Raw genomic sequence first — 21,520 nt, forward strand, 5'->3', positions numbered from 1 at the left:
AGTAAATTATGTATTCATGTGCAAACAATCTTACGAGATTTTTATTTTTAATCATGTAATATTTTGTTTGCTTAAAATCATTTATGTTTGTAATTGGTTAAACATTTGCTAAGTTATGTTACACAAGTAATTCTTTTCTATTTAGAGCTGAGTTATGTAAGTAAGTGTCAGTGTTTAATGATCACATTTCTTACATGTTTGCAAATTATACAAATCGCCATTATCTAATTAGGAGACAGTCAGTGTTGATTGTCATTTCAAATTTCTAACGCGATCTTCTTAGATCTAATGTGCCTTTCTGCGGGTGCCACTGAGATTAGCCCGCTTCAGCTCTCTTTTCCAGCTAACAACACTGAGAATTGTTAAGAAGTTAGGAGGGTACTAGTGAGGGCGAATCCTTTTCTAACGCTTAGTAAACGCCCAGCAACCAGAATCATCTAAGAAAAAACATCTTTGCTGTTCGTCAGATGGTAAATTAGTGTCCCATCTCAGAATTAGCAGTTGTTGAAACGTTCCATGCCTAGTTCTTTCAGATGTCCATCGAGTTGATCAGTGCCCTATTAGAAAAGACTGTAAACAGCGCAGCCTATTTTGTTCATTTCAAGGCAAGCCTCAGATCTGAAAAAAGATTTACATCTTGACAAATTTTTTGATCTACCTCAAAAACCTTGGAACTTAATCTTTTTACTATGTTATTTAAAGAAAATGATTAATTGTAGTTACTCACTGATCAATTCTTTTACTTACCAATTATTTATATCTTTATTTGAAAATAATTGTCTTTTTCTACAAAATGATTTTTCATGAAAGTTTTAATCATTCTTAAATTATTATTACACATGTAAGAATCAAATTGGCCAGAATCTTTGGAGCATTTCATTTAAAATAATTGTAATTACAGTTATTTTAATCCTACATTATTTTATTTTTCAACGTGAAACCCAATTCCATTCTTTTAAAAACTCCAGGTTAGACAAAAGTTTCAATTCTTTCCACCTGTGATGGTATAACTGTACCATCACAGGCCTGGATGTTTTCGGCGATGTCCAATCATCTATTTTTACATTTGTTTTATTACTACCTGCTTCAAATCCTTCAATGCCTTTACAAATCTTTCAATGAATGTACTGAAATCAGAAAGTAATTTCTTTTCCATTCATCGTTTTATTAATCAATAATTCAGGACAAAATAGACACTCTAATGATTCTCTGTTCATCATAGCGTGCGCGTTTTCTATAATTTTTTCAGACATTAGTTTTGTGAAGGGATTTTTAAGTTTTATTTACAAGTTTCTGTGACAGCAACTTATTCACTTCACAGTAATGAATTCTCATGCATACAGAGTACAGAATAAAGGAAAAAAAAAGAGCATACTATTCTGGATGAAACCAACGATATTATGTGGAAAAATTATTGTTCTGTTTTCTCTTCAGGAAAAATGATTTCAATGCGTTCTGTATTCTGGATAATCTATAACCTTAAATTAGCTAATTCTTGCAATTAAAAACTATCCCCTTTCTTAATAGTTCGATCTAAAAAATCAGCTTTTGCATAAAATTAAACTTTTGTGTTCTTTGACAGATTTTTTTTTTTTGTTCTGTAAGCAAGAAACTTAAGTGTATGTAACATCATGCTAGGATGAAGTGAATAACTTATGATCGCAATACTCCCTTCCATAGCATTAAGAGAAAGAAAACGCTTGTAAAAGGGAAAAAAGGGCTACAGAGGTCTTAGTACGTCATAAAACCTTCAATAAATCCCAAATATATGAGGGAAAAGTGGTCGCAGCCCTTAATGCCTCTGTGACCCTAAAAGGACTCTCATTCTAGGGTATACTGTTGCTGAACCGTAAACCATTAGCCCTCTAAACAGCCCTTTTACCCAGAGAGTATAATAAAGCTACTGATATATTTTTAAAAACTAAGCCATGAATATAAAATAATCAAATGAACCATGTCTATGAATAACTGGTTGGTCGTTTACAACATCAACGTGATACGCACCTGATATTCGACTATAACGAGATCAATTTGTCATACACTAAATGAGCGTAACAATTATGGTGCTGCACAGATTAATCCTGCCGCCTCACGTTACAAGCATTTTAATTGGATTGGAGAAATCTGCCTGGAGTAATTCACCTACTCCTCCCGAAACCTACGAGTATAGTAGAGTTTCAATATTGTATCTTAAACATGGACAGATGAGAATTAACAAGCTGTTTACTTAGAGGGCTTCTAGTTATGATCAAAATATTGAAAACAAATATTCTATTTTCATTTAGTAGCGTGAAATAGGAAACTCCAAGGATGTAATGGCGGCTGAATTTTGGGAAGAGCCAGTTTCAAGATAAGACTCGGTTATGAGAGCGTTTCTGGGGTTTCTGAAGATTTTTCTGGCATAAAGGCAATGACTTCAAACTAAATTAACATAAAATTAAGCTAAATTTGTTTTTTAATAAATCGCTATCAGTTTTAAAAAATGCAAGCAGGCATAATACACTTGCAAGACAAAATGCAAGATGACAAGGAAACACATTGTTAAAAAATATAACTTTATTTAAAAAAATATAACTTATATGAATTTATTTTCATTATATACTTACACTACAAAAGTAAATATAAGAAATCTTATTAATTAATACACCTAAATCTGGAGCACTGCAGAAAATGAAGTCATTTTAAAATCTGAAATCAAATTTTAATTTAAAAATGTGGTGCGCACATTCGTAATATTTGATTCATGGACTGACAGACACACCAACCTTTAATGATGTAAAATATCCATTGTCAATCAGCCCTCCTGAAGGTGACCTAGTCCCTAGGTTGAAAGCTCGGCATAATAAACAAATACAGAATATTATTGGAATTGGCAATTATGTTTTCATCTTATTGAAACTATGAATCAGTCGCCAAAAATAATGAACAGTAAATTCAATCTTAACTGCATCCAATCCCCCTCTCCAATCGGAAAATCCAATGCACTATAGTTAGCAATCAGACTATTCGCACTGCCCTAATTATCCCCTTTTGTTCCTTGACCTAACCAAAATCCCATTACACCAAATTTCAATCAAAACTTTCATTCATCTCAAAAGACTTTTTCAATTTATTATAGATTTATGGTGACAAATTAATTGGCAGTTTGGCAGCTGTTACTTAAGTTGGAACTTTGAAAGACAATCGTGTTTTTGGCCACTGGCCAGCCATTCAAACTTTAGTTTAAATTTTTTGATTTATATTTTACGCATTATGTCGAAAATTAGCGGATAATTTACTAAATCTGTTCCAGTGCAAACATTTATTTAATAAAAAATTATTTAAATCTCCCTCGTTCAGATTTTCAAGAGCTGGTCCCTATGATTCCATCCATTAAATTAATTTTCATAATTCTGGAGCAGTAAAAAAAAATAAATCATATTAAAATCTGGAAAAAAATGAAGGGAATTTACATTTTAAAGGAGAAGAAATCATTACATGAGAAATTAAAATACATACTGTTTATCTAAGGTTTAAATCAGATTTCTTGGGCATATTTTATGTCGACTTTTTAAATTATTATTTCATTAAATTAAATAAAAAAAGAATTATAAATAATTTTACAAACTGGAAAAAAATAAAATGAAAATAGACAACCTTTAAATTATAAAATTAAGTGGAATATCCTCTAAAATTATCACGTTAGGCTTACCTCTTCTCCCACTCCTGCCAAATCTCCCAGTCACTGTGCATTAGCTGTGGAATTAATTCAAATTTGTAAGTATTGTACTTTATTTAGATCTGTGCAAAAAACAAAAAAAAAATATCTGTAACAAGTTAAAAATGTTTTCCCGTGTTAAAAATGTGACCGGATTTTTTACCAATTTCATGAAGGATTACTTTAAAAAAAAAAGAAGTAGCTTAAATGTGCTTTTCTCCAGAAACCATAATGGCGTTATCCACAAAAAGAATGGTCAATCACTTCTGGAAATAAAGTAGCTATTGTTTAACCATTATTATTTTTTATGACTTACTTACAAAAAATTGAATTCCAAAAGGGAAAAGTGATTACTTTTGGGTACTTTCTTTAGATTTATTTACGATGTAATAAATAATGAATAGATGCTAGACAATGTGGGCTTTGGCTGTCGTCTTGCGGTAGCGATTTTGTACCAAAATATATGGAACTGAGAAGTGTTGTCTAAAAAGAAATTAACGAAATGCGATATGTTGCTTGTTTTGAGCTCATTAACATAATAAACTAAAACATACCTGCTTTTCACAAAGTTGCACCTTCTACAAAGTCGATAATACTCAAGTTACTGATCTTCTATTTTCTTACATGTTTCATCTTATAATTTAACTTTTGTCAAATGAATCTTTTGTAAATTGCACTCTAGATCAATTAGAAGGAATCACAGAATGCTTCATAAGACCACAAGAAAATAATCGTACTTTTTTTTTTGAATAAAATTGATTTAAGATCTAAAAATTTATCCAAAAAAGTAAGCAAATTTGACTTACATAATATGACAGTAAACTTCATACTGCAAAAAGTAAAATAATGAGATTTGCAAATTGAATTAAATTGCAATTAGCCTTTTTCCTAATTTCCTACACCAGTGATTCTCAACCTTTTTTTTTTATTTTGTCGCGGCGGCACACTTTTAATAATTTCAAAATTTGGCGACGGTATACTAACAATAAGATAAGTTTAAAAGTATTTTACTTATCCATAATACACTGTGTAAAATAGTTTGTTTTATGGTAGGAATATAGAGTACTGATCCATCATTAGCTGTAGTTTATGTAAATAGTTGTATATAGTAGAGGGATGATTGAGTGAAGCGAATGTATTTATAAGTAAGAATGGAGAGTGAGTGATAATCTAGTGACAAGCACCTAGACGATGCTGGCTGTATGGCGAAAGCCGATGCCAACAAAAAAGGCAAAAAAACAGTATATTTATTAATGGATTAATTACAAGTTAATAATCAGAACACTTTTAATGAGAAATTTGAGCTTGATGATTTTTTTGATAATTTCGTTTATATTTGGTTTTATAAATGATAATAATACTCTCATATATTCTACATTTAATATATAATTTTTATTGTGTGCATTTATAATATTTGGCGGCACACTTCTAACTTTAACGGCACTTGAGAATCACTGGTAGTTCTCTAGCCTAACAATAAACAATGGAAAAACAGCCAAAATCTCGCAAATAAGTTGGTTAAATGTGATAAGTGATAAAATTTCAAATTTACCTCAGATATTTTGCCATAACTTAGAACTAAAGTCCATAATCCCATGAATTGAATTAGTTATTCTGACAGCTCATCCTCTTCTGTTAAGTTGGTTTTTTGTTTTGAACGTGGAGATTAATGCAACTTTCTTTCTGAATTGCAGGTGCAGTTGTGCGCGTGTTTTATAATTGTGTCCGAGTTAGTGCTAAAAAAATAAGTGACCTAGTGCTAATCTTGTGGCAGGATGATTCCAGAACCATGCTGGATGTTCAAACAAGCTTAAGGTACGATTTATGCATTATTCACCGAATTATAACTTATAGCTCATGTAAGAGGAATGCATGATTTAGAATTGATAATTTGAAGGTTATCAATTACTAGGTTGTTTTTATGGCAAAAATAAAATGAAAATTGTCAAAATTTTACTAATAAAAACATTTAGGTTATAGTTATGGACAATGTTGTACTGAGATCTTAATTTTTTAACTTACGTTTATTTGGTGAAGCTTAAAAAAACAATTGATTAATGATTTTTTTTCTCGAACAAATTCTCTCACAAATCATTTGCAAACACAAATACACTTAGCAACTTCATTGCATTGACATTGTTAGAAACCAGATAGAAACTTGTACGATACATCTACCACAGCCACCATCATTCTAAATTCAGTTTACAAATAAGACGATTTGTTTTCTTTTAAGTAGGTATTATTAGAAGTGCGCTGTCTATGGTCCTATTTTGTAAGCTCTTTCTCATTTTACTTTCTACGCTTTATGTATTTAAAAAAAGAGAATTGCGATAATCTCAAGAGTAGGGAAATTTTGATATCATTAATTATTTTTTTTTAAGTTTATGATCAGTCTAAAATCAAAAAGTGTCAAATACGTACAGTGACTCTCATTAATATTGGGACACCTATTACAAAATGATTTAAAAGGAAAATGAAAACAACATACAAAAGTTTGGAATTTTTTTTTTTTAAATTACATTAGCAACATCTGTGGAAATTATATATAAGTATAAATCGATGAAATTCCAAACTGTTAGGTAGCACTTTTTGAAAAAGTGTGAAATAAGGCTCTCAAAAATATTGGGACACCAGAAGTGCTAGAGTTTAAATGTTCAATATTTAAAATCTCCTACTATTTAATAATTGGTTGGTAATAATTTAATAATTGCTTTTTGACTTACAATAGCCCTCTAACGATCAGGCATAGGTGAAACAAGTTTTTGGTTAATTCAGGTGGTGTTTTTTTCCCATTCTTCCAGGAAACATCGTTCTAATTCATTTTTGTTAGATATTACTCGTTTTTCTTAAAGCACTAGCTAAATATTGTCATAAATCTTCAATGGGATTAAGACCTGGAGACTGCGGAGAGGTTTGGAATACTTTTGGGCAATTGTATAACAGTCACTGGCGTATCACCCAAGCCGTAGGTTTGGGGTCGTTCTCTTGGTAGAATTTAAAAGACCCTAAAAATGCCCAATTTTTGGGCATTTTTTTTTCAAATTATTTTTTTAATATATTACTATAAACCATTTTGTCCATCACTCCATCAACAAACATTAATTCTCCAAATCCTGATGCGGACATCTAGCCCCAAACCATAACTGACCCACCTCCACCCGGTGGTGCAGCTTTAAAACCCTTTAAAGTTAGCTGTAAATTCTTCTTTTCGAGTTCAGCATTCGCTTTCCTCCAGCCCATATCCCTTCCATCTGGCTAAAAAATATTAAATTTTGATTCATCGCTAGAGTATATCATTCCAAAATTCACTATTTTCATTAAAATATTTTTCGGCAAATTTCACTCTTTTAGCACGATTTATCTTACTGACAAAAGGATTCTTCCAGGCTACTCTACCATGATAGTCGAGTTTTCTTAGCACTCTCCGAACTGTTTCTGCTCCTTTTTTGCTCTCTGAACATGTCAAAAATTTCACATAGAAGTTTTGGAGCACTAAGTCGGTGATCTTTTTTAATTCTTTTAATATATAACGCTGCTCTCTCTCAGAGAGCAGTTGAGGACGGCCTTTTTGTGGGGTTGAAACAATTCTTTTTTCTTTTTGGTAACGCTGAATGATGTTCCACACAGTAGATGTTTTAGGTCCGATCAGTTTTTCCGTCTCTCTAACACTTTTTATTGTCTTTGTGCAAAGAAATTACAATTTTTCTTTGTTCAATCGTTGTATTTGTAATTTTGCGCGACATGTTACACTTGGCTTGATTTATATAAACTAATTTAATTATTAATTTCATATTGAATATATGCTTAAGGTATATATTTACAAATTGTAAAAATATTCGGGCAAAACCTTGGACAAACTATAAATTATAATAGTGTCCCAATGTTTATGAGAGGTAGAATTTGCTCTTATTATTATATATATTTTTTTTAATCTACCAAAACATTTTTATGTACTTATTTAAATAGTTTTTATTTAATTAATAGTAATTATAAAATGAAATGAATTTATAAAAATTTGAATAAATGGGTGCCACTTTTAATTTTCGTCAATTTTGAACTTCTGTATGTACTGTCCCAATATTAATGGGAGTCACTGTATATAGTATATAAGCGAAGCACGATACATAAAGTTTAATTAAATACAAATTTCAGAATAAATTTTACACCCCTGCTAAACACATCTGCACTATTTGAATGAATATTCTCCTAATGAATAATATACGGTCTTAAGAATAAGCCAGTTTGGCAGAATCAACCATTAAAGCTTTATTGTGCTGCAAACTCAACTTGAACAAAATTTTGTGCTGAATTTTTTGGATGCACTTAAACTTGAAGCTTTTTTTTTTTCTTTTCTAAGTTCTTGCCACTGATAAGAACTATTTTATGTTGAAAGATGTTTAAGCTCTGTTCAAGGTGGCCTTTGTTGCCTTTAATTTCCTGGATGGTTTGTTCCTGTCTTATAAAATATTAAGGCTACATAGATAGATAGATTTTACTAGGCCTAAGACAGCTTTTCTCTAAGTTGGTCTATTGTTGCACCCACTAATTAGAGTACCTTCTCCAGTCTTGTCGGTTCAATTAGACTTAGGAGTCTCCTGGGCGAAGTAAGACGTCAAAGAGTTTTGCCAACTCTTCACTCTGGCACAAAACGTGATTGGTGTTTTATTTTCTTCCTGACAGAACCTAAACAGGCTACCCTCTGCCAGGCCCATGCGATGTATGTTTTTTATCAAACTAGTGATATCCAATGAAAAGTCGTACGATCAACCTAATGGCTATCAAGTCTAGCTAGCGAAAAAGCCAGGAAATATCCCGCTAACTCTTTGACCGGCGTTGCCTAGCAACCAGCAAAAGCCCCAGCCGCTCTAGTAAGAGTAGGTAAGATACTCACGTACTGAGTCTCCGAGTTCGGATGTCTGTGTAAGAGATTCCTGAGAGTATTGATAATTAGATTTTCCGACTTTTCTATAAAGTTTTTTCCAGTAATTTTGTAGCGAATACTTTTCTTTCCAGTTAGTTTGGGAAACCTGAGACCTCGTAGACTACCTTCGCCAGCTACGCCGCTGACTGTGGCGCTCTTAAGTAGGTGTCAGTGTTAGTGTATAGATTGTAGTGTGTAAAGTGCATGATATGTAAGTGAGAGCGAGAGAAAGAGAGATGATGATTAAGATGATGAGCTAGAGTTTGCCTGTGGCGTCTACTGGACCCAGTAAGTTGTAATCATCCCCTACATCAGCAGCATCTACACGCCATTGTGTTCGAGGTATCAGTGCTATGTGTGTACTAGAATAACGCAACAGGAAGTTGAGTTTTTGTTTTGCGTTTGTTCACCTTTCATAGATAAACAAAATTTTCCTTCTTTGAAATTTAAAAAAATAATTTTAAATATTATTGGGGCTCAGCCAAAGCTTGCAGTATCCACAGAATCCAATTCCACCAAACAACAAAACACTCCGTCCAATCGCTGATGCTCTTTACTGTGTTTCCTAAAACTACCTTGCACTACCTAGAACTACCTCGTTTCCTAGGTCTCTGAAGGTACAACATCCACGCCTCAATGATCAGTTTCCACACAACCCTAGTTCACCAATTTGTTGCGATGCCAGAGCATCCTCCATCTGGGCGTGTTCTAATGTTCACTTCTAAAACATTTTATTTCGAAAGAGCTTATTAGAAAATGGTGAGAAAAATTTGGAACTTTGCCTTGAAATTTAGTTTGCTGTTGGTTTTTTGTCTCTGTATCTCTAGGTACTCTTGTATTCGCCATCAGTGGGCAACTATTCCATCCCCACCATGTGGCCACACTAAGTCCAGAATTGCCATGCAGAGCTTGTACTGTCCATTTACTTACTTGTGATGTATTGCACCTGTAAAAATGCCTTCGTGTTTATTTCCTCTCCGCCACTCTTTTCCGACCTCTTTTTCTCTTTAATTTTGAGTTTGGAGATCATTTTTCACGACCACCTGATCTTCTTCCTTATTATGCTTAACACAACATTACCATCATCATTAGTTCTTTTCGGCAAATTGGCTAAAGTTTGTACACGTTTATTATTTGTCTTCTTTCTTTTTATCTGGTTCGTAGATAAATTGGTCGCCATAAATACGACAGACAAACTTTCATGACAATATTATCATTTTGTGACATCAAGTAGCACTTGCAAGGACAAACTTTTATCATCCTCATCACATCAAAATCAATCAATCACTGTTAAGACTAATGATATTTCTGAGTTATTTTTTATTTTTTTACAAATTGGAGTACGTCTAGCCGAACGAAAAATCACGCCTTTTGTACAAAATTTAAAATTTTTCTTAGATGCCACCATTTTGCTGAGGAGTCGCTCCTGAATTTTTTTCAAACTAAAGTAAAGTAGTAAAGTAATCGCCTATTTTTTCAGGCGGGGCTTCACGTCCAACTACCAATTAGGTGTCATGGACGGAGGCAACTTGCAAACATACTTTACTGTAAATTTCTTTTATTAACCATTAAATAAAATCGGGAATCGAACCCAGTACCGCAATACATCTTAGCTTTTCTGGTCTAGTCTATAACCGCTCGGCTATCGTGGCGACTAGCAAACATACTTTACTATAAATTTCTCATATTAACCATTAAAGGTATAGACTGGGTGTATAGCCTAGTACCGCAGTACATCTTAGCTTTGCGGGTCTAGCCTCTAACCGTTCGGCTATCGTGGCTACTAGCAAACATACTTTACTATAAATTTCTCATATTAACCATTAAAGGTATAGACTGGGAATATAGCCTAGTACCGCAGTACATCTTAGCTTTGCGGGTCTAGTCTATAACCATTCGGTTATCGTGGCGACTAGCAAACATACTTTACTATAAATTTCTCATATTAACCATTAAAGGTATAGACTGGGTGTATAGCCTAGTACCGCATTACATCTTAGCTTTGCGGGTCTTGCATCTAACCGCTCGGCTACCGTGGCGCCCATTTTTTTAAAACTATTTACGCTTATTATATCAGTATTTGAAACTTTTATTTGAAACATTTTCATATTAAAATCGATTATGGGTACTTCTAGGAAAAGAAATGGCCAGCCTTAATTGAACTTAACATTTAGTAACAGTTCTAATTTTAAAGAAAACCACGAAGACCACGTGAGGTTTATTGTCCACTACTTATCGATTGCATAATCAAGAACATTTTTAACTATTTTTGGAAGATCTAATCGCTTTTTCTTTGAAAAATATGATGTTTTCATCTAATTTCTCCGCCACTGGTGCCGGTGAAACGTCTCTCCCTACATTACTCCTTGGTGATCATAGAACTCACACTCTGGTTCTCTAGGAGAACTCTTGGGAGAGAGGTGGTAGCCGATAGTTGGGGGATAGTAACACCTGGAGAAGGCTTTGGCTCTCCAGTTTTTCTGTGATTAAGGCTTCCCTAAGGTCAAGGGGCAGAGGATACTTAGGTAAGATATATTTCCTTTCTAGGCCTTAAAACAACATAGTTCTAGGATTCAATGGCCCTTTCAACAATCCACAAAGAAGAAAGAGCATCCTTTCCAAAAACTGCGAACTTTGTTCCACTTACAGAACAAGTTGTCGAAAGTGAGAGGTTTCGAACTTCAGGCTCTCTCTGCTAAGAGACAATATTTGATCCAAGTCCTCTCATCTGTAATACGATTTAGAATGCCCGTAGTAACTGCTTTACTTTTATGTATAAGGACAATTGGCCCCGTCTATATTATCCTATAAATAAATAAATAATTAGAAACGGAACAGTTTTCGCATAAACCTAGAAGAGAAATCACTCAATAGAATCGCAAATTTAATAAATAATTAAAATAAAAAAAATTTGTCCAATAAACTTATAAAAGGGAAATTTAGAGAGAGCAAAAGGGAATTCTAACAGGGAGAAAAGGGAAATTTTCAACCCACTTTCAGCATCCCTTACTGGTAAATAACTGAAAGCCACTAGGTTTGTTCAGTATCTAACAGACCTACCCTACTGAGTGGTGGTTGGGAACTTAGTTTTTACAAATAAATAGTTTATTACTTTTTTTAAAAAAATATTCGTCTTCGTCAAGGTACTTATTTATCAAATTAATAATCATTTAAATCAATCATATTTAATCATTTTATTTTTTTCTCTTAATTTATTAAATTTTTATTAACAATTTTTTGGGGAAATTGGGGGAAAAAATATATTAAATTAAATTAAGTATTTAATTAAAACAAAAATTTAAAATTAGGAAATAGCGAATATGTATTATAAAAGAAATATTTTTTATCAATTTAGTTTTTAATTAATTTATAAAATATCTCTAATTTAAAATCAAAAATTTTATGAACTAATTTTTTAACAAAATTTATTATTTTAAAAAAGGTTCATTAAGAAGTGTTCAATTTTATAATTAATAAAAAAGTAAAATAATGAGTTAATTTGTTATTTTACTTTTAGAATAACTATTTTTTTTTAATTTACATTTTTTTTATCTCGCCAAAAATCGCATAACCCTAATAAACGTTCTTTCTAAACTGTAATTAATAAATATTTGTAATTGTGTTATTTGTCGTTTTTTTTTCCAGTAAACTTGGCATTTTTTTGACCCGAACGATTTAAATTACATTGAACTCGCGCCACCCTCCCTAAAATCACAAATAATTTCAAAGATTTATTTTTATTCTGTAAAAAAAAAAAAATAAATAAATTTAGTGTGAACGTTAGTTTACGAAAATATTAAATTTTCATTATAATAAGAATTTTTTGCTCAAGAGTTTGTAAATATATTATTTTCACTTTAATAATTATCTAAAAAATAATAAAATCGAATTCAGTGAAATGGCGATTCCAATACATCGATTTTAAGTAAGTTTGGAATTTTATTTAAATATTAAAAACTTATCAGGTGATAACTTCTAACACTGGAATCTCTGCCGGTTCGTTCAAATGCTTTTAATGGAATTTGCCCCCAGGAACATGTTTTAGAAGTCCTGGCGCGTCATAGGCACGCCAAGTTTAAGAAACAAGTTTGGACATGATCATTCTCAAGTATAGTTTAAATTTAAAAAATGGAATTGAATCAGTTTAAAAGTTAACGCATAATTTTACGATTTTGTTTTTTTTATAATTTTTTTTCCTCAACTAAATTCTATTGCTACCGGATAATATGACACTTACGATGATGAAAAAAAAAAACTTTGCGGTAAAGCCGGTACACAGGAAGGTTGGAGAGAAATCAGCCAGTGTTGACACTCTCGGGAATTTAAATGATTTTATTGGTATTGTGTGAGATCATGAGGCTTCAACACTGTTTTAGGCGGAACTGATAAAATGAAATGCCAAGATTGAACTTTCTGCGATAATTCGTATTAGAGTTAGACCTACCCACACTAGAATATGTGTGTTTGTTATCAGTATCACACAATCACACCACTTCCTAGTAAAACGTTTCCTTTTTCTGGGGTGTAATTAAGAAAACTCTTAGTGCGTTAATTTCCCCATGAAATGGAAAATCTAGACCATCGTACAGCTTTCTCGTATTAGATGTAAGATAAGGGGATAAATTCTGTACTTATAGCAAATGTTAACAGCTATTATAATGATAAAATCAATAAAATATTACTGGGTGATCAACTCGCAATAAACAATTAGAATTTTAGACATGTTTGTATTATTAGCAAGGGATCAGGTTGAACCAGAATCAGATTTTTATGGTTATTTGTTTATAGAGAGAAAACAGAATGACTGTTGCAGTAAAGCCCGTTGGATCTAATTGTTTATTTTTCAAGCATTGGCAATGTACGTCACTATAAATCCCTGTGTAAACTTCCGCTAAAATAAAAATAAAAAGAGCTTTACTCTTCAAGGATTATCAATATCCGGAACTAAAAAAATAAATAAATAGACATACACCAAACATTTGCTCAACTGCATGAGTATTTCCTTTTCATTTTAACAAAATTAAATTTTCAATTCCTTAGTTAAAACAAAAATACGAATTAACTTCTTACTTAATGCAGATTAACTTCTTACTTAATGCGGATTAACTTCTTACTTGATGCGGATTAAAAAAAAAAAAATCACCGAGTAGTATCTGTTTCGTATTCCCGTGTATAGATTATTTTGTGCAAATTGTAATTGAAAAATTTACATAAAATTGGGAGTTGATTCGTTGCGAACGTGATTATTAATTGTACGGTTTTCTATGGAAGTAGTGGAGTTAAGCTCTTATATGAACTTCCGTTGTTTTTAAGCATCGCAAAATGTTAATTAATATGTTTCAAATTTTTAGCCAAAATTTCGAATAAGAAAATCTATAACTCATTAATTTCTCCGTAATAGTCCCAACTGTGTAGGACTTTGGCGAAGAAATGACACATTTTAATCGTAGCAGGCGGAGCTTAACGTCCAACTACCAATTAGGTGTCGTGGACGGGAGGCAGAAGCTCATACTTTGCTATAAACAATTTTTTTTCTATCAAATAAAAAGTAAGTCATACGCGGGATTCGAACTGGGGATCTCACACTTACAAAGCCACGCTCTTGACCACTAGACCAACACTCGCCCCTCCTAGCCAGTTTAGTTTTAACTGTTTTTTTTGGGGGGGGGGAATAATGATTCTAGTGGGGTTCTTTGGAAAACGGCAACGTCAGTTTCTTCCAATAGAATCAGTTCATTATTTATAAAGTAAAAAGTAAAGTAGTGCCTACTTTTTCAGGCCGGCTTTACCTCCAACAACCAAATTAGGTGTCGTGGACGGGAGGCGACTAGCAAACATACTTTACTATAAATTTCTCATATTAACCATTAAAGGTATAGACTGGGAATATAGCCTAGTACCGCAATACATCTTAGCATTGCGGGTCTAGCCCCTAACCGCTCGGCTACCATGGCGACTAGCAAACATACTTTACTATAAATTTCTCATATTAACCATTAAAGGTATAGACTGGGAATATAGCCTAGTACCGCAATACATCATAGCTTTGCGGGTCTAGCCTCTAACCGCTCGGCCAATTATAAAGTTTTCACGCCTATTTTATTTTTTGCTGCTTTTATTTCTTCAGAATAAAAGTTCAGAACTTTTAAAGAGCAACAAACGTTGGTCTGGCTTTTCTTTTTTCTTTTTGTAGTTTATTGTCTTTTGTTGTTTTTTTTTTTACTTCATAAAACTCCAAGTAGATGGCATTAGCTATGCTTTTTGTACTGTACTAAACTAAAACATATACATTTTTGTATGTTAATTTTTATACGACGAACAAAAAATTTTGAAAATAATGCCAATGTTAGAAAATTATTACAAACATAAAACAAGGAATCTCTGCCTGACACAGACGTGAACCACTAAGCAAAGATATTACTCCACAGTAAGATTTCTTATCTTTGGCGCGCATGCGATTTAGCCGGCCTACTTTACTAGCTGGCCGGAAATATAGTCTTGTAAATTTTTTCACTTCAGTTTTTCTTTTACAAGAAAATTCCTACTGGGACAAGGTGACAAATCTTCTCACCCACTCTGCATTGTATTATTCTCCATCGTTGAAGTTGACAAAATGGGGCTGCAAAAGATTGCTAAAAGAAGAAGAAGAAGAAGTAGGCTAAGTTTGGACCCTGTCCATTATGGTTTTGATAGATCGCTAGTACTTAATGGAGCTGCCTGCATTTTCCTTTTATTTCGGTTTCCCTCGGGAGGGGAAAAGTAAAAAAAAAACGTTTCTTTTGTTCCATCCCTTTGCTCTCTCATCCAGCAGGATTACTTCTAGAAAGGACCATTGTATGCATAGTGGAAGAGTGATTGCCTCTTTGAAGAAACGCACGCGTTAATATTAACGTTTCATGCAAGGAAAAATATTAAATCTTCCTTATTTGTTAGGAATCTGTTTGTCAGTGATTCATATTATTTCATCTTGGGATGAGATAGCCACTTCTTCAAGGATTTTGTCGCCCTTTCGGGTATCCCAGCCAAACAATACAAACACATAGTGATTTGCATCTATTAAGGTTTGTTGTTCCCAACTGCAATTTCTAGCTCCAAATTGTCGGCCAGAGCTTTTTCAGTGCACTACCGATTTCCGAACAGCTCAAGGCTTAATTTTATTTATTTATTTATTTAGTGGGTCCTGGGGGATTAATGTCCATCACCCTTCCCTTAAATTGGATCCCATTATTACGGTAAAAATTAAAATTTTTATTTTCAGAACAAAATTCTAGTTTAATTAAATAAATGGCGGGAACAGAGTCGGTGATTTCGTTTGTACATTTCGCTTATAAAAACAAAATCGTTAAAATTGAAAAATAAATTGATTAAATGATGAGATACAAAATAATTAATTAATAAAATCAAAGCGCGTAAGGGGAGGGACAAAAAACTTATTTTTTAATTATCGGTTTTAATTAAAAATCACGTTAATTTTTTGTTTTCTTATCATTGTTTTTAATAAATAAATTAACGCCAGCAGCCTATAAGCGGTCGAAAAAAGAAAATTGTCTCCCGGTCAGACAATTTTGTAATTTTCTTTCTTAATTAAAACAGCTGACATAATGTCCAATCAGCTGAGTTCATGGAACAGCTGGACACATTAAAAGGCTCCCTAATGTGCTACACAATATATTATACATTTAATTAATTTTAGAATTTGTTCTTTATAGCTTTAGTAATCATAAAAAAAGTAAGGGACTTAGAAAGAAAACTGTCGAAATTAAGTTCATTCTTTTTACTTTATAACGTGAAAGGGTGTGGTGGAGATTATGTAAAATATTTCCACCTCTAACTTAAGTTTTAAGTTAGAGGTGGAAATATCCGTTTGGCAATGTGTCTTGGGAAAACGAAAAGTCTCGGGTACTTCAGTGCATAGCCGATACTGCTTAGAATGGACCCGACAGTAAGTTTTTGGAAATGGAAGTGCCGCTTTGCTGAATTCAGTTTTCAGTATGTTTTTTTTTAGATTTTCTGAAAATTATTCCGACGCTTTTCTTTAAACTTGGTATTCTTACTGCTCATTAGTAGCTCTATACCTTTATTATTTTATTAAGGCGTTACAAGAGTGCTACTGCCTCTCTGTCGTCACGTTTCTTCCAGATGGTCGCGCGGCCATCAGATGCCTCACACACCTTTGCGGGTTAGTGAAGAGATAATGGGAATTGAGAGGGCTGGATAAGCGGATTAGGGTGATGAGCTAGTTTGGAATGGAATTTCCAGGCAACTGGATTTGGCAAACCCGGGATACGAAGGGAAACTCTCAGGTTGGTAGAGATGATTATTGTTACGACACGTATAAGGGGACAGTGTCAATGGCGCATAGGATTTGGGATTGTAGGGGTTGATTGCGATGTATGTTTGTCCGTTTAGTAGTTCCATATAGTTCAGTGGGAGGCTAGAAGTGGAATATACAATAGTCTTTTGTTGTGCTGTGTAAGTTTGGAGCGTTTTTCTAACAGTCACTTCAGCATTTTGTGAAGATAATTTACTTCAGTTCGTTTCAGTTGAGTATAAGCATTCCATGTTAATCTTCTGGATTAGAAGCTGTCCTAGATATCGGACTTGAGTGGCGCTGTAAGTGGAATGTAGCTAAGATATGTAGCGGGAAATATTTTTTACTTTAATGTGAAGACCAGGGGCTTAGATCAATTTTGGAAGACTATTCTGTGAAAATTCGATTAAGTGCACTTCCGGACCAGTGGTTGTTAGGACTTTACTCTGAAGAACAAAATACTTAATAGGTTTTGAGTATCATTGTGTAGATAAGTCTGATAAGTTTAGCGAGAAGTCCTACGTTTGAATCGTCTTGTTTAGTTCTTTCCGTTTAAAATCTAGTGTGTGGAAACCAGTTGGTTTGTCCACGAAGCATCCTGGGTAATTAACACAATCTCTAGGCGGGAAGAGGAGTGTGTTTTAGGTAAACGGTGGGGAAGAAGAGTTCGCCTGAGGGAGAATGTAATGTAATTACTTTTGTTTTTGATTTATTTGAGTTCTCCATTACTGTAGCCAAGGCTCGAGAGACTTGGGACTTTCAAGAGAGAGGGACACTCTCCTGGGGAACAACTGCCCGAATTGGAAAAGAAGGAGTATTACCGCAGTCTACACCAACAAACATCCAGAAGAGTTGACTATTAGAATTAGGGTATTCACATTGTCCTTGCAGCTTGTATCAACAGCAAACCAATCCCTTCTCACCGATATTAACTTCTATCCATGGTTGCTCGATAAAGGATTGTCGTTTTGGTGAATCTGAACTTTACCATTTATCTTATAGAGTAGGGCATTTATTTTGCTGTTATCGGAATGCAGTTATCTCGTACGATGTTATTTCTATACATCTTTTTATTTCTTTCTTTTTTTTTTGCAGTTATCGCCAACTATTTTTCACGGTCGCTTTGTCCCCACTATTTACAATCGGATGGTGATAAAATGTTTTCATAAAATGGGAGATTTCTTTTACAAATAACTTGAAAAAGTTTTTGAGCTTTTATCTAATATCTGGGGCGCATACTAATAAGTTATTATATATTTTTATTTCTGTTTTAAATGAAAACTGTCCGGTAGGACAGTTGTATAAGGGTTGATCGTCAAAAACTGCACGAAAAAGCGTAACGTTGAAAAACACCCAACTTTGACATTTTTTTTCTCTTTTTCTATAAAAGATAAAATTCTCAAATTTTCTTTAAAATATAGGGCAAATCCTCCTTTATATCAGTAATTTTTTCCTAATTACATAGATCTGATAGATTTCTAGAAAAAAGTTAGCAAAAACTGGAAAAAACAACATTTTCAGAAAATGTTCTTGTTCTTCTTCTTCTTGTTGTTGTTACCTTTTTTGTAAACAACGTAGCGCCTAAACGCGCGAACCGATTTTCATGAATGAGGTATCATTCGATTCGGAATTTTATGTAGATGTGCCTTTTGGGGGTCTCGACCCTGTACATTGAATGGGAGAGAAGTTAGCCCCCTTTATGCAAGGCCCCCTCCAAAGTTGTTATTACTAATTACTCTGTAAATCTTGGCCCGATTTTGATAAAATTTGGTAGGATGATAGGGTTAGGGCTCCCCTACGTAACATTAAAGCGGCGATCAGCTCTTACACTTGCTAAGGGAAAGTATAGCGATCGTTTCAAATTATCGACACGTGAACCGATTTTCATGAATGAAGTGTCATTCGAATCGAAATTTTGTACAGATTTGCACTTTAAAAGCCTCGACGCTGTGCCTCATAAGGAGGGGAGTTTGCCCCACCCAAGTAAGGCCCTTTCTAAAACTATTATTACCAATATTTCTATAACGCTTAGTCTATTTTTGATAAAATTCAGCTCAAATAAGTGGTTAAAGCACTTATATACGTACATGCATGTTAAAGTAGAAAAATACAAAGTTAGAGTCGGCTACTGTCTTGAATTCGTCTTACCGAAATATTCGTGAGCACAAATAACACACTGTTAATAACAAGTAGATTATTCAACAATTATTGATTTCTCAATTGTAATTTAATTTAGTCCCCCTAATTTTACTTATAGTAAAATACTGGAATAATTAGCTGTCCTAAAAATATGCATATCTTATTAAAACTGTCCGGTAGGACAGTTGTATTAGGGTTGATCATCAAAAACTGCACGAAAAAGCGTAACGTTGAAAAACACCCAACTTTGACAATTTTTTTCTCTTTTTCTATAAAAGATAAAATTCCCAAATTTTCTTTAAATTATAGGGCAAACCCTCCTTTATAACTGTAATTTTTTTGCAACCACCCAGATCTAATAGGTTTCGAGAAAAAAGTTGCCGAAAATGAGCAAAAACGGCTTTTTCAAAAAATGTTCTTGTTCTTGTTCTTCTTCTTCTTGTTGTTGTTCTTGTTGTTACCTTTTTTGTAAACAACGTAGCGCCTAAACGCGTGAACCGATTTTCATGAATGAGGTGTCATTCGATTCAATATTTTATGTAGATGTGCCTTTTGGGGGTCCCGACGCTGTACATCGAATGGGAGAGGAGTTAGCCCCCTTTATGTAAGGCCCCCTCCAAAATTATTATTACTAATTACTCTGTAAATCTTGGCCCGATTTTGATAAAATTTGGTAGGATGATAGGGCTAGGGCTCCCCTACGTAACATTAAAGCGGCGATCAGCTCTTACACTTGTTAAGGGGAAGTATAGCAATCGTTTCAAATTATCGACACGTGAACCGATTTTTATGAATGAAGTGTCATTCGAATCGAAATTTTATACAGATTTGCACTTTAAAAGTCTCTGCACCGTGCCTCACAAGGAGGGGAGTTTGCCCAACCAAATAAGGCCCTTTCTAAAACTATTATTACCAATATTTCTATAACGCTTAGTCCGATTTTGATAAAATTCAGCTCGAATAAGTGGTTAAAGCTCCTCTACGTTGCTGATTCTCTTGCTCCTACTAAGAGGAAGTACTGCAATCGTTTAAATTATCAATGAGTGAACCGATTTAAATCAATGAATTGTTCGATTAAAAAATCTTTGCCTCTTTGCCTTTTAGGGAGAAGTACTGCAATCCTAGTTTATTTTTCTTACTCCTCTTAAAAGGAAGTACTGAAATCGCAGTTTAATTTTGCTATTTACGTACAAATACCTTCCTATGTTATTCAAAACACTTTCTCAAAAAAATTGTTATTGAGGATGGTTTGGGGGAACGCAACTACAATCATTCTTTAAAAAGATCTCTCCAGTGGTAGTTAACACCTTATCAGGTTATAATGATAGAATAGCTTATTCCAAATTTTAAAAAAATCTGTAAAGCAGATATGTAACTTTGTAAAATAGACAAAAAGGACAGTCTATCCAAAAGGTACAAAAATCTCCTTAACAAAAACTTACAGTTTAAAATGTTAAGTATAAGGGTTGATTAAACGCCAAAAGGTACACAAATCAGCGAGTACCCAACATTTCATTAATACTTCATTAATATTTAAGTAATTCTACTGCATTAATTTTCATTAATAAGTTATTTTTTAGAATTTATTAGATATCACAGACCCTTATGCTGGCCACTTCATTTATATTATTTTTTTGTTATAATTATGATAAATCACATATACGTACATGCATGTTAAAGTAAAGATAAAGTTAGAGTAGGCTACTGTCTTGAATTCGTCTTACCGAAATATTCGTGAGCACAATTAACACACAGTTAATAACTAGTAGATTATTAAACAATAATTATTCATTTCTCTATTGTAATTTAATTTAGTCCCCCTAATTTTACTTATAGTAAAATACTGGAATAATTAGCTGTCCTAAATATAGCATATCTTATTTACTTTATATTACATATATACAACATTGTGGGAAGAACACCTAGATGGAGAATGTAATTGAAGAAAACTATATTATTTGCGATAAAGCCAGATAATTATTACCTATTATTATAAACGTTTGACTACTACATAAAATAACAATTACTTTAATCGAAGAATGAACTTAAACCGACGATTTTTATTTACAAATAAAATTAAATAAATAAAATAAACAAAATCATTGGTGTAAGTTTTTTATAAAAAAAGGTTTTGAATTTTTTAGCGTCATATTTTTATTTTATTTTTTATAACGTTTTTCTTTTTAACCTGTAATTAATAGTTTGATTATTATAAATAACTAGATATTACAGTCAATCTGCAGTGCTACTTGAACATATATTTTGTAGACGAAAATGGCCAGCATAAGGGTCTGTGATATCTAATAAATTCTAAAAAATAACTTATTAATGAAAATTAATGCAGTAGAATTACTTAAATATTAATGAAGTATTAATGAAATGTTGGGTACTCGCTGATTTGTGTACCTTTTGGCGTTTAATCAACCCTTATACTTAACATTTTAAACTGTAA

The 21,520-nt window shown here is 33.0% G+C and overlaps 2 protein-coding genes and 1 long non-coding RNA gene across 9 annotated transcripts in view; 1 reads left to right on the forward strand and 2 right to left on the reverse strand.

Annotated features, from left to right (window-relative positions):
* The window catches only part of LOC141453605 (uncharacterized), a 122,993-nt gene extending 116,496 nt beyond the window's left edge, over positions 1–6,497 (reverse strand). Inside the window, exons 1-7 of one of the 2 annotated variants that reach the window (XR_012458096.1) lie at positions 5,720–6,497; positions 5,250–5,433; positions 4,252–4,464; positions 4,052–4,180; positions 3,861–3,963; positions 3,692–3,780; positions 195–3,392 (exon numbers count right to left, since the gene is read on the reverse strand). The gene's annotated coding sequence lies outside the window, so the exon portion shown is untranslated. Of the gene's footprint in view, positions 1–194; positions 3,393–3,691; positions 3,781–3,860; positions 3,964–4,051; positions 4,181–4,251; positions 4,465–5,249; positions 5,434–5,719 lie in introns of those variants that run through there. The other variant, XM_074127029.1, reaches the window with a different exon arrangement.
* LOC141453662 (uncharacterized) overlaps positions 1–21,520 on the reverse strand; it is a 354,403-nt gene that overhangs the window by 332,403 nt on the left and 480 nt on the right. The gene's annotated exons all lie outside the window — the stretch shown is intronic.
* LOC141453573 (RYamide receptor-like) overlaps positions 1–21,520 on the forward strand; it is a 135,580-nt gene that overhangs the window by 848 nt on the left and 113,212 nt on the right. For 5 of the 6 annotated variants that reach the window (XR_012458087.1, XM_074126963.1, XM_074126973.1 and 2 more), the window contains one exon: positions 5,392–5,512. The gene's annotated coding sequence lies outside the window, so the exon portion shown is untranslated. Of the gene's footprint in view, positions 1–5,391; positions 5,513–11,658; positions 11,762–21,520 lie in introns of those variants that run through there. The other variant, XM_074126990.1, reaches the window with a different exon arrangement.

Source organism: Rhodnius prolixus, unplaced genomic scaffold, assembly GCF_049639745.1.
Source record: "Rhodnius prolixus isolate KJV_2025 unplaced genomic scaffold, Rpr scaffold_1, whole genome shotgun sequence".
NCBI lineage: Eukaryota > Metazoa > Arthropoda > Insecta > Hemiptera > Reduviidae > Rhodnius > Rhodnius prolixus.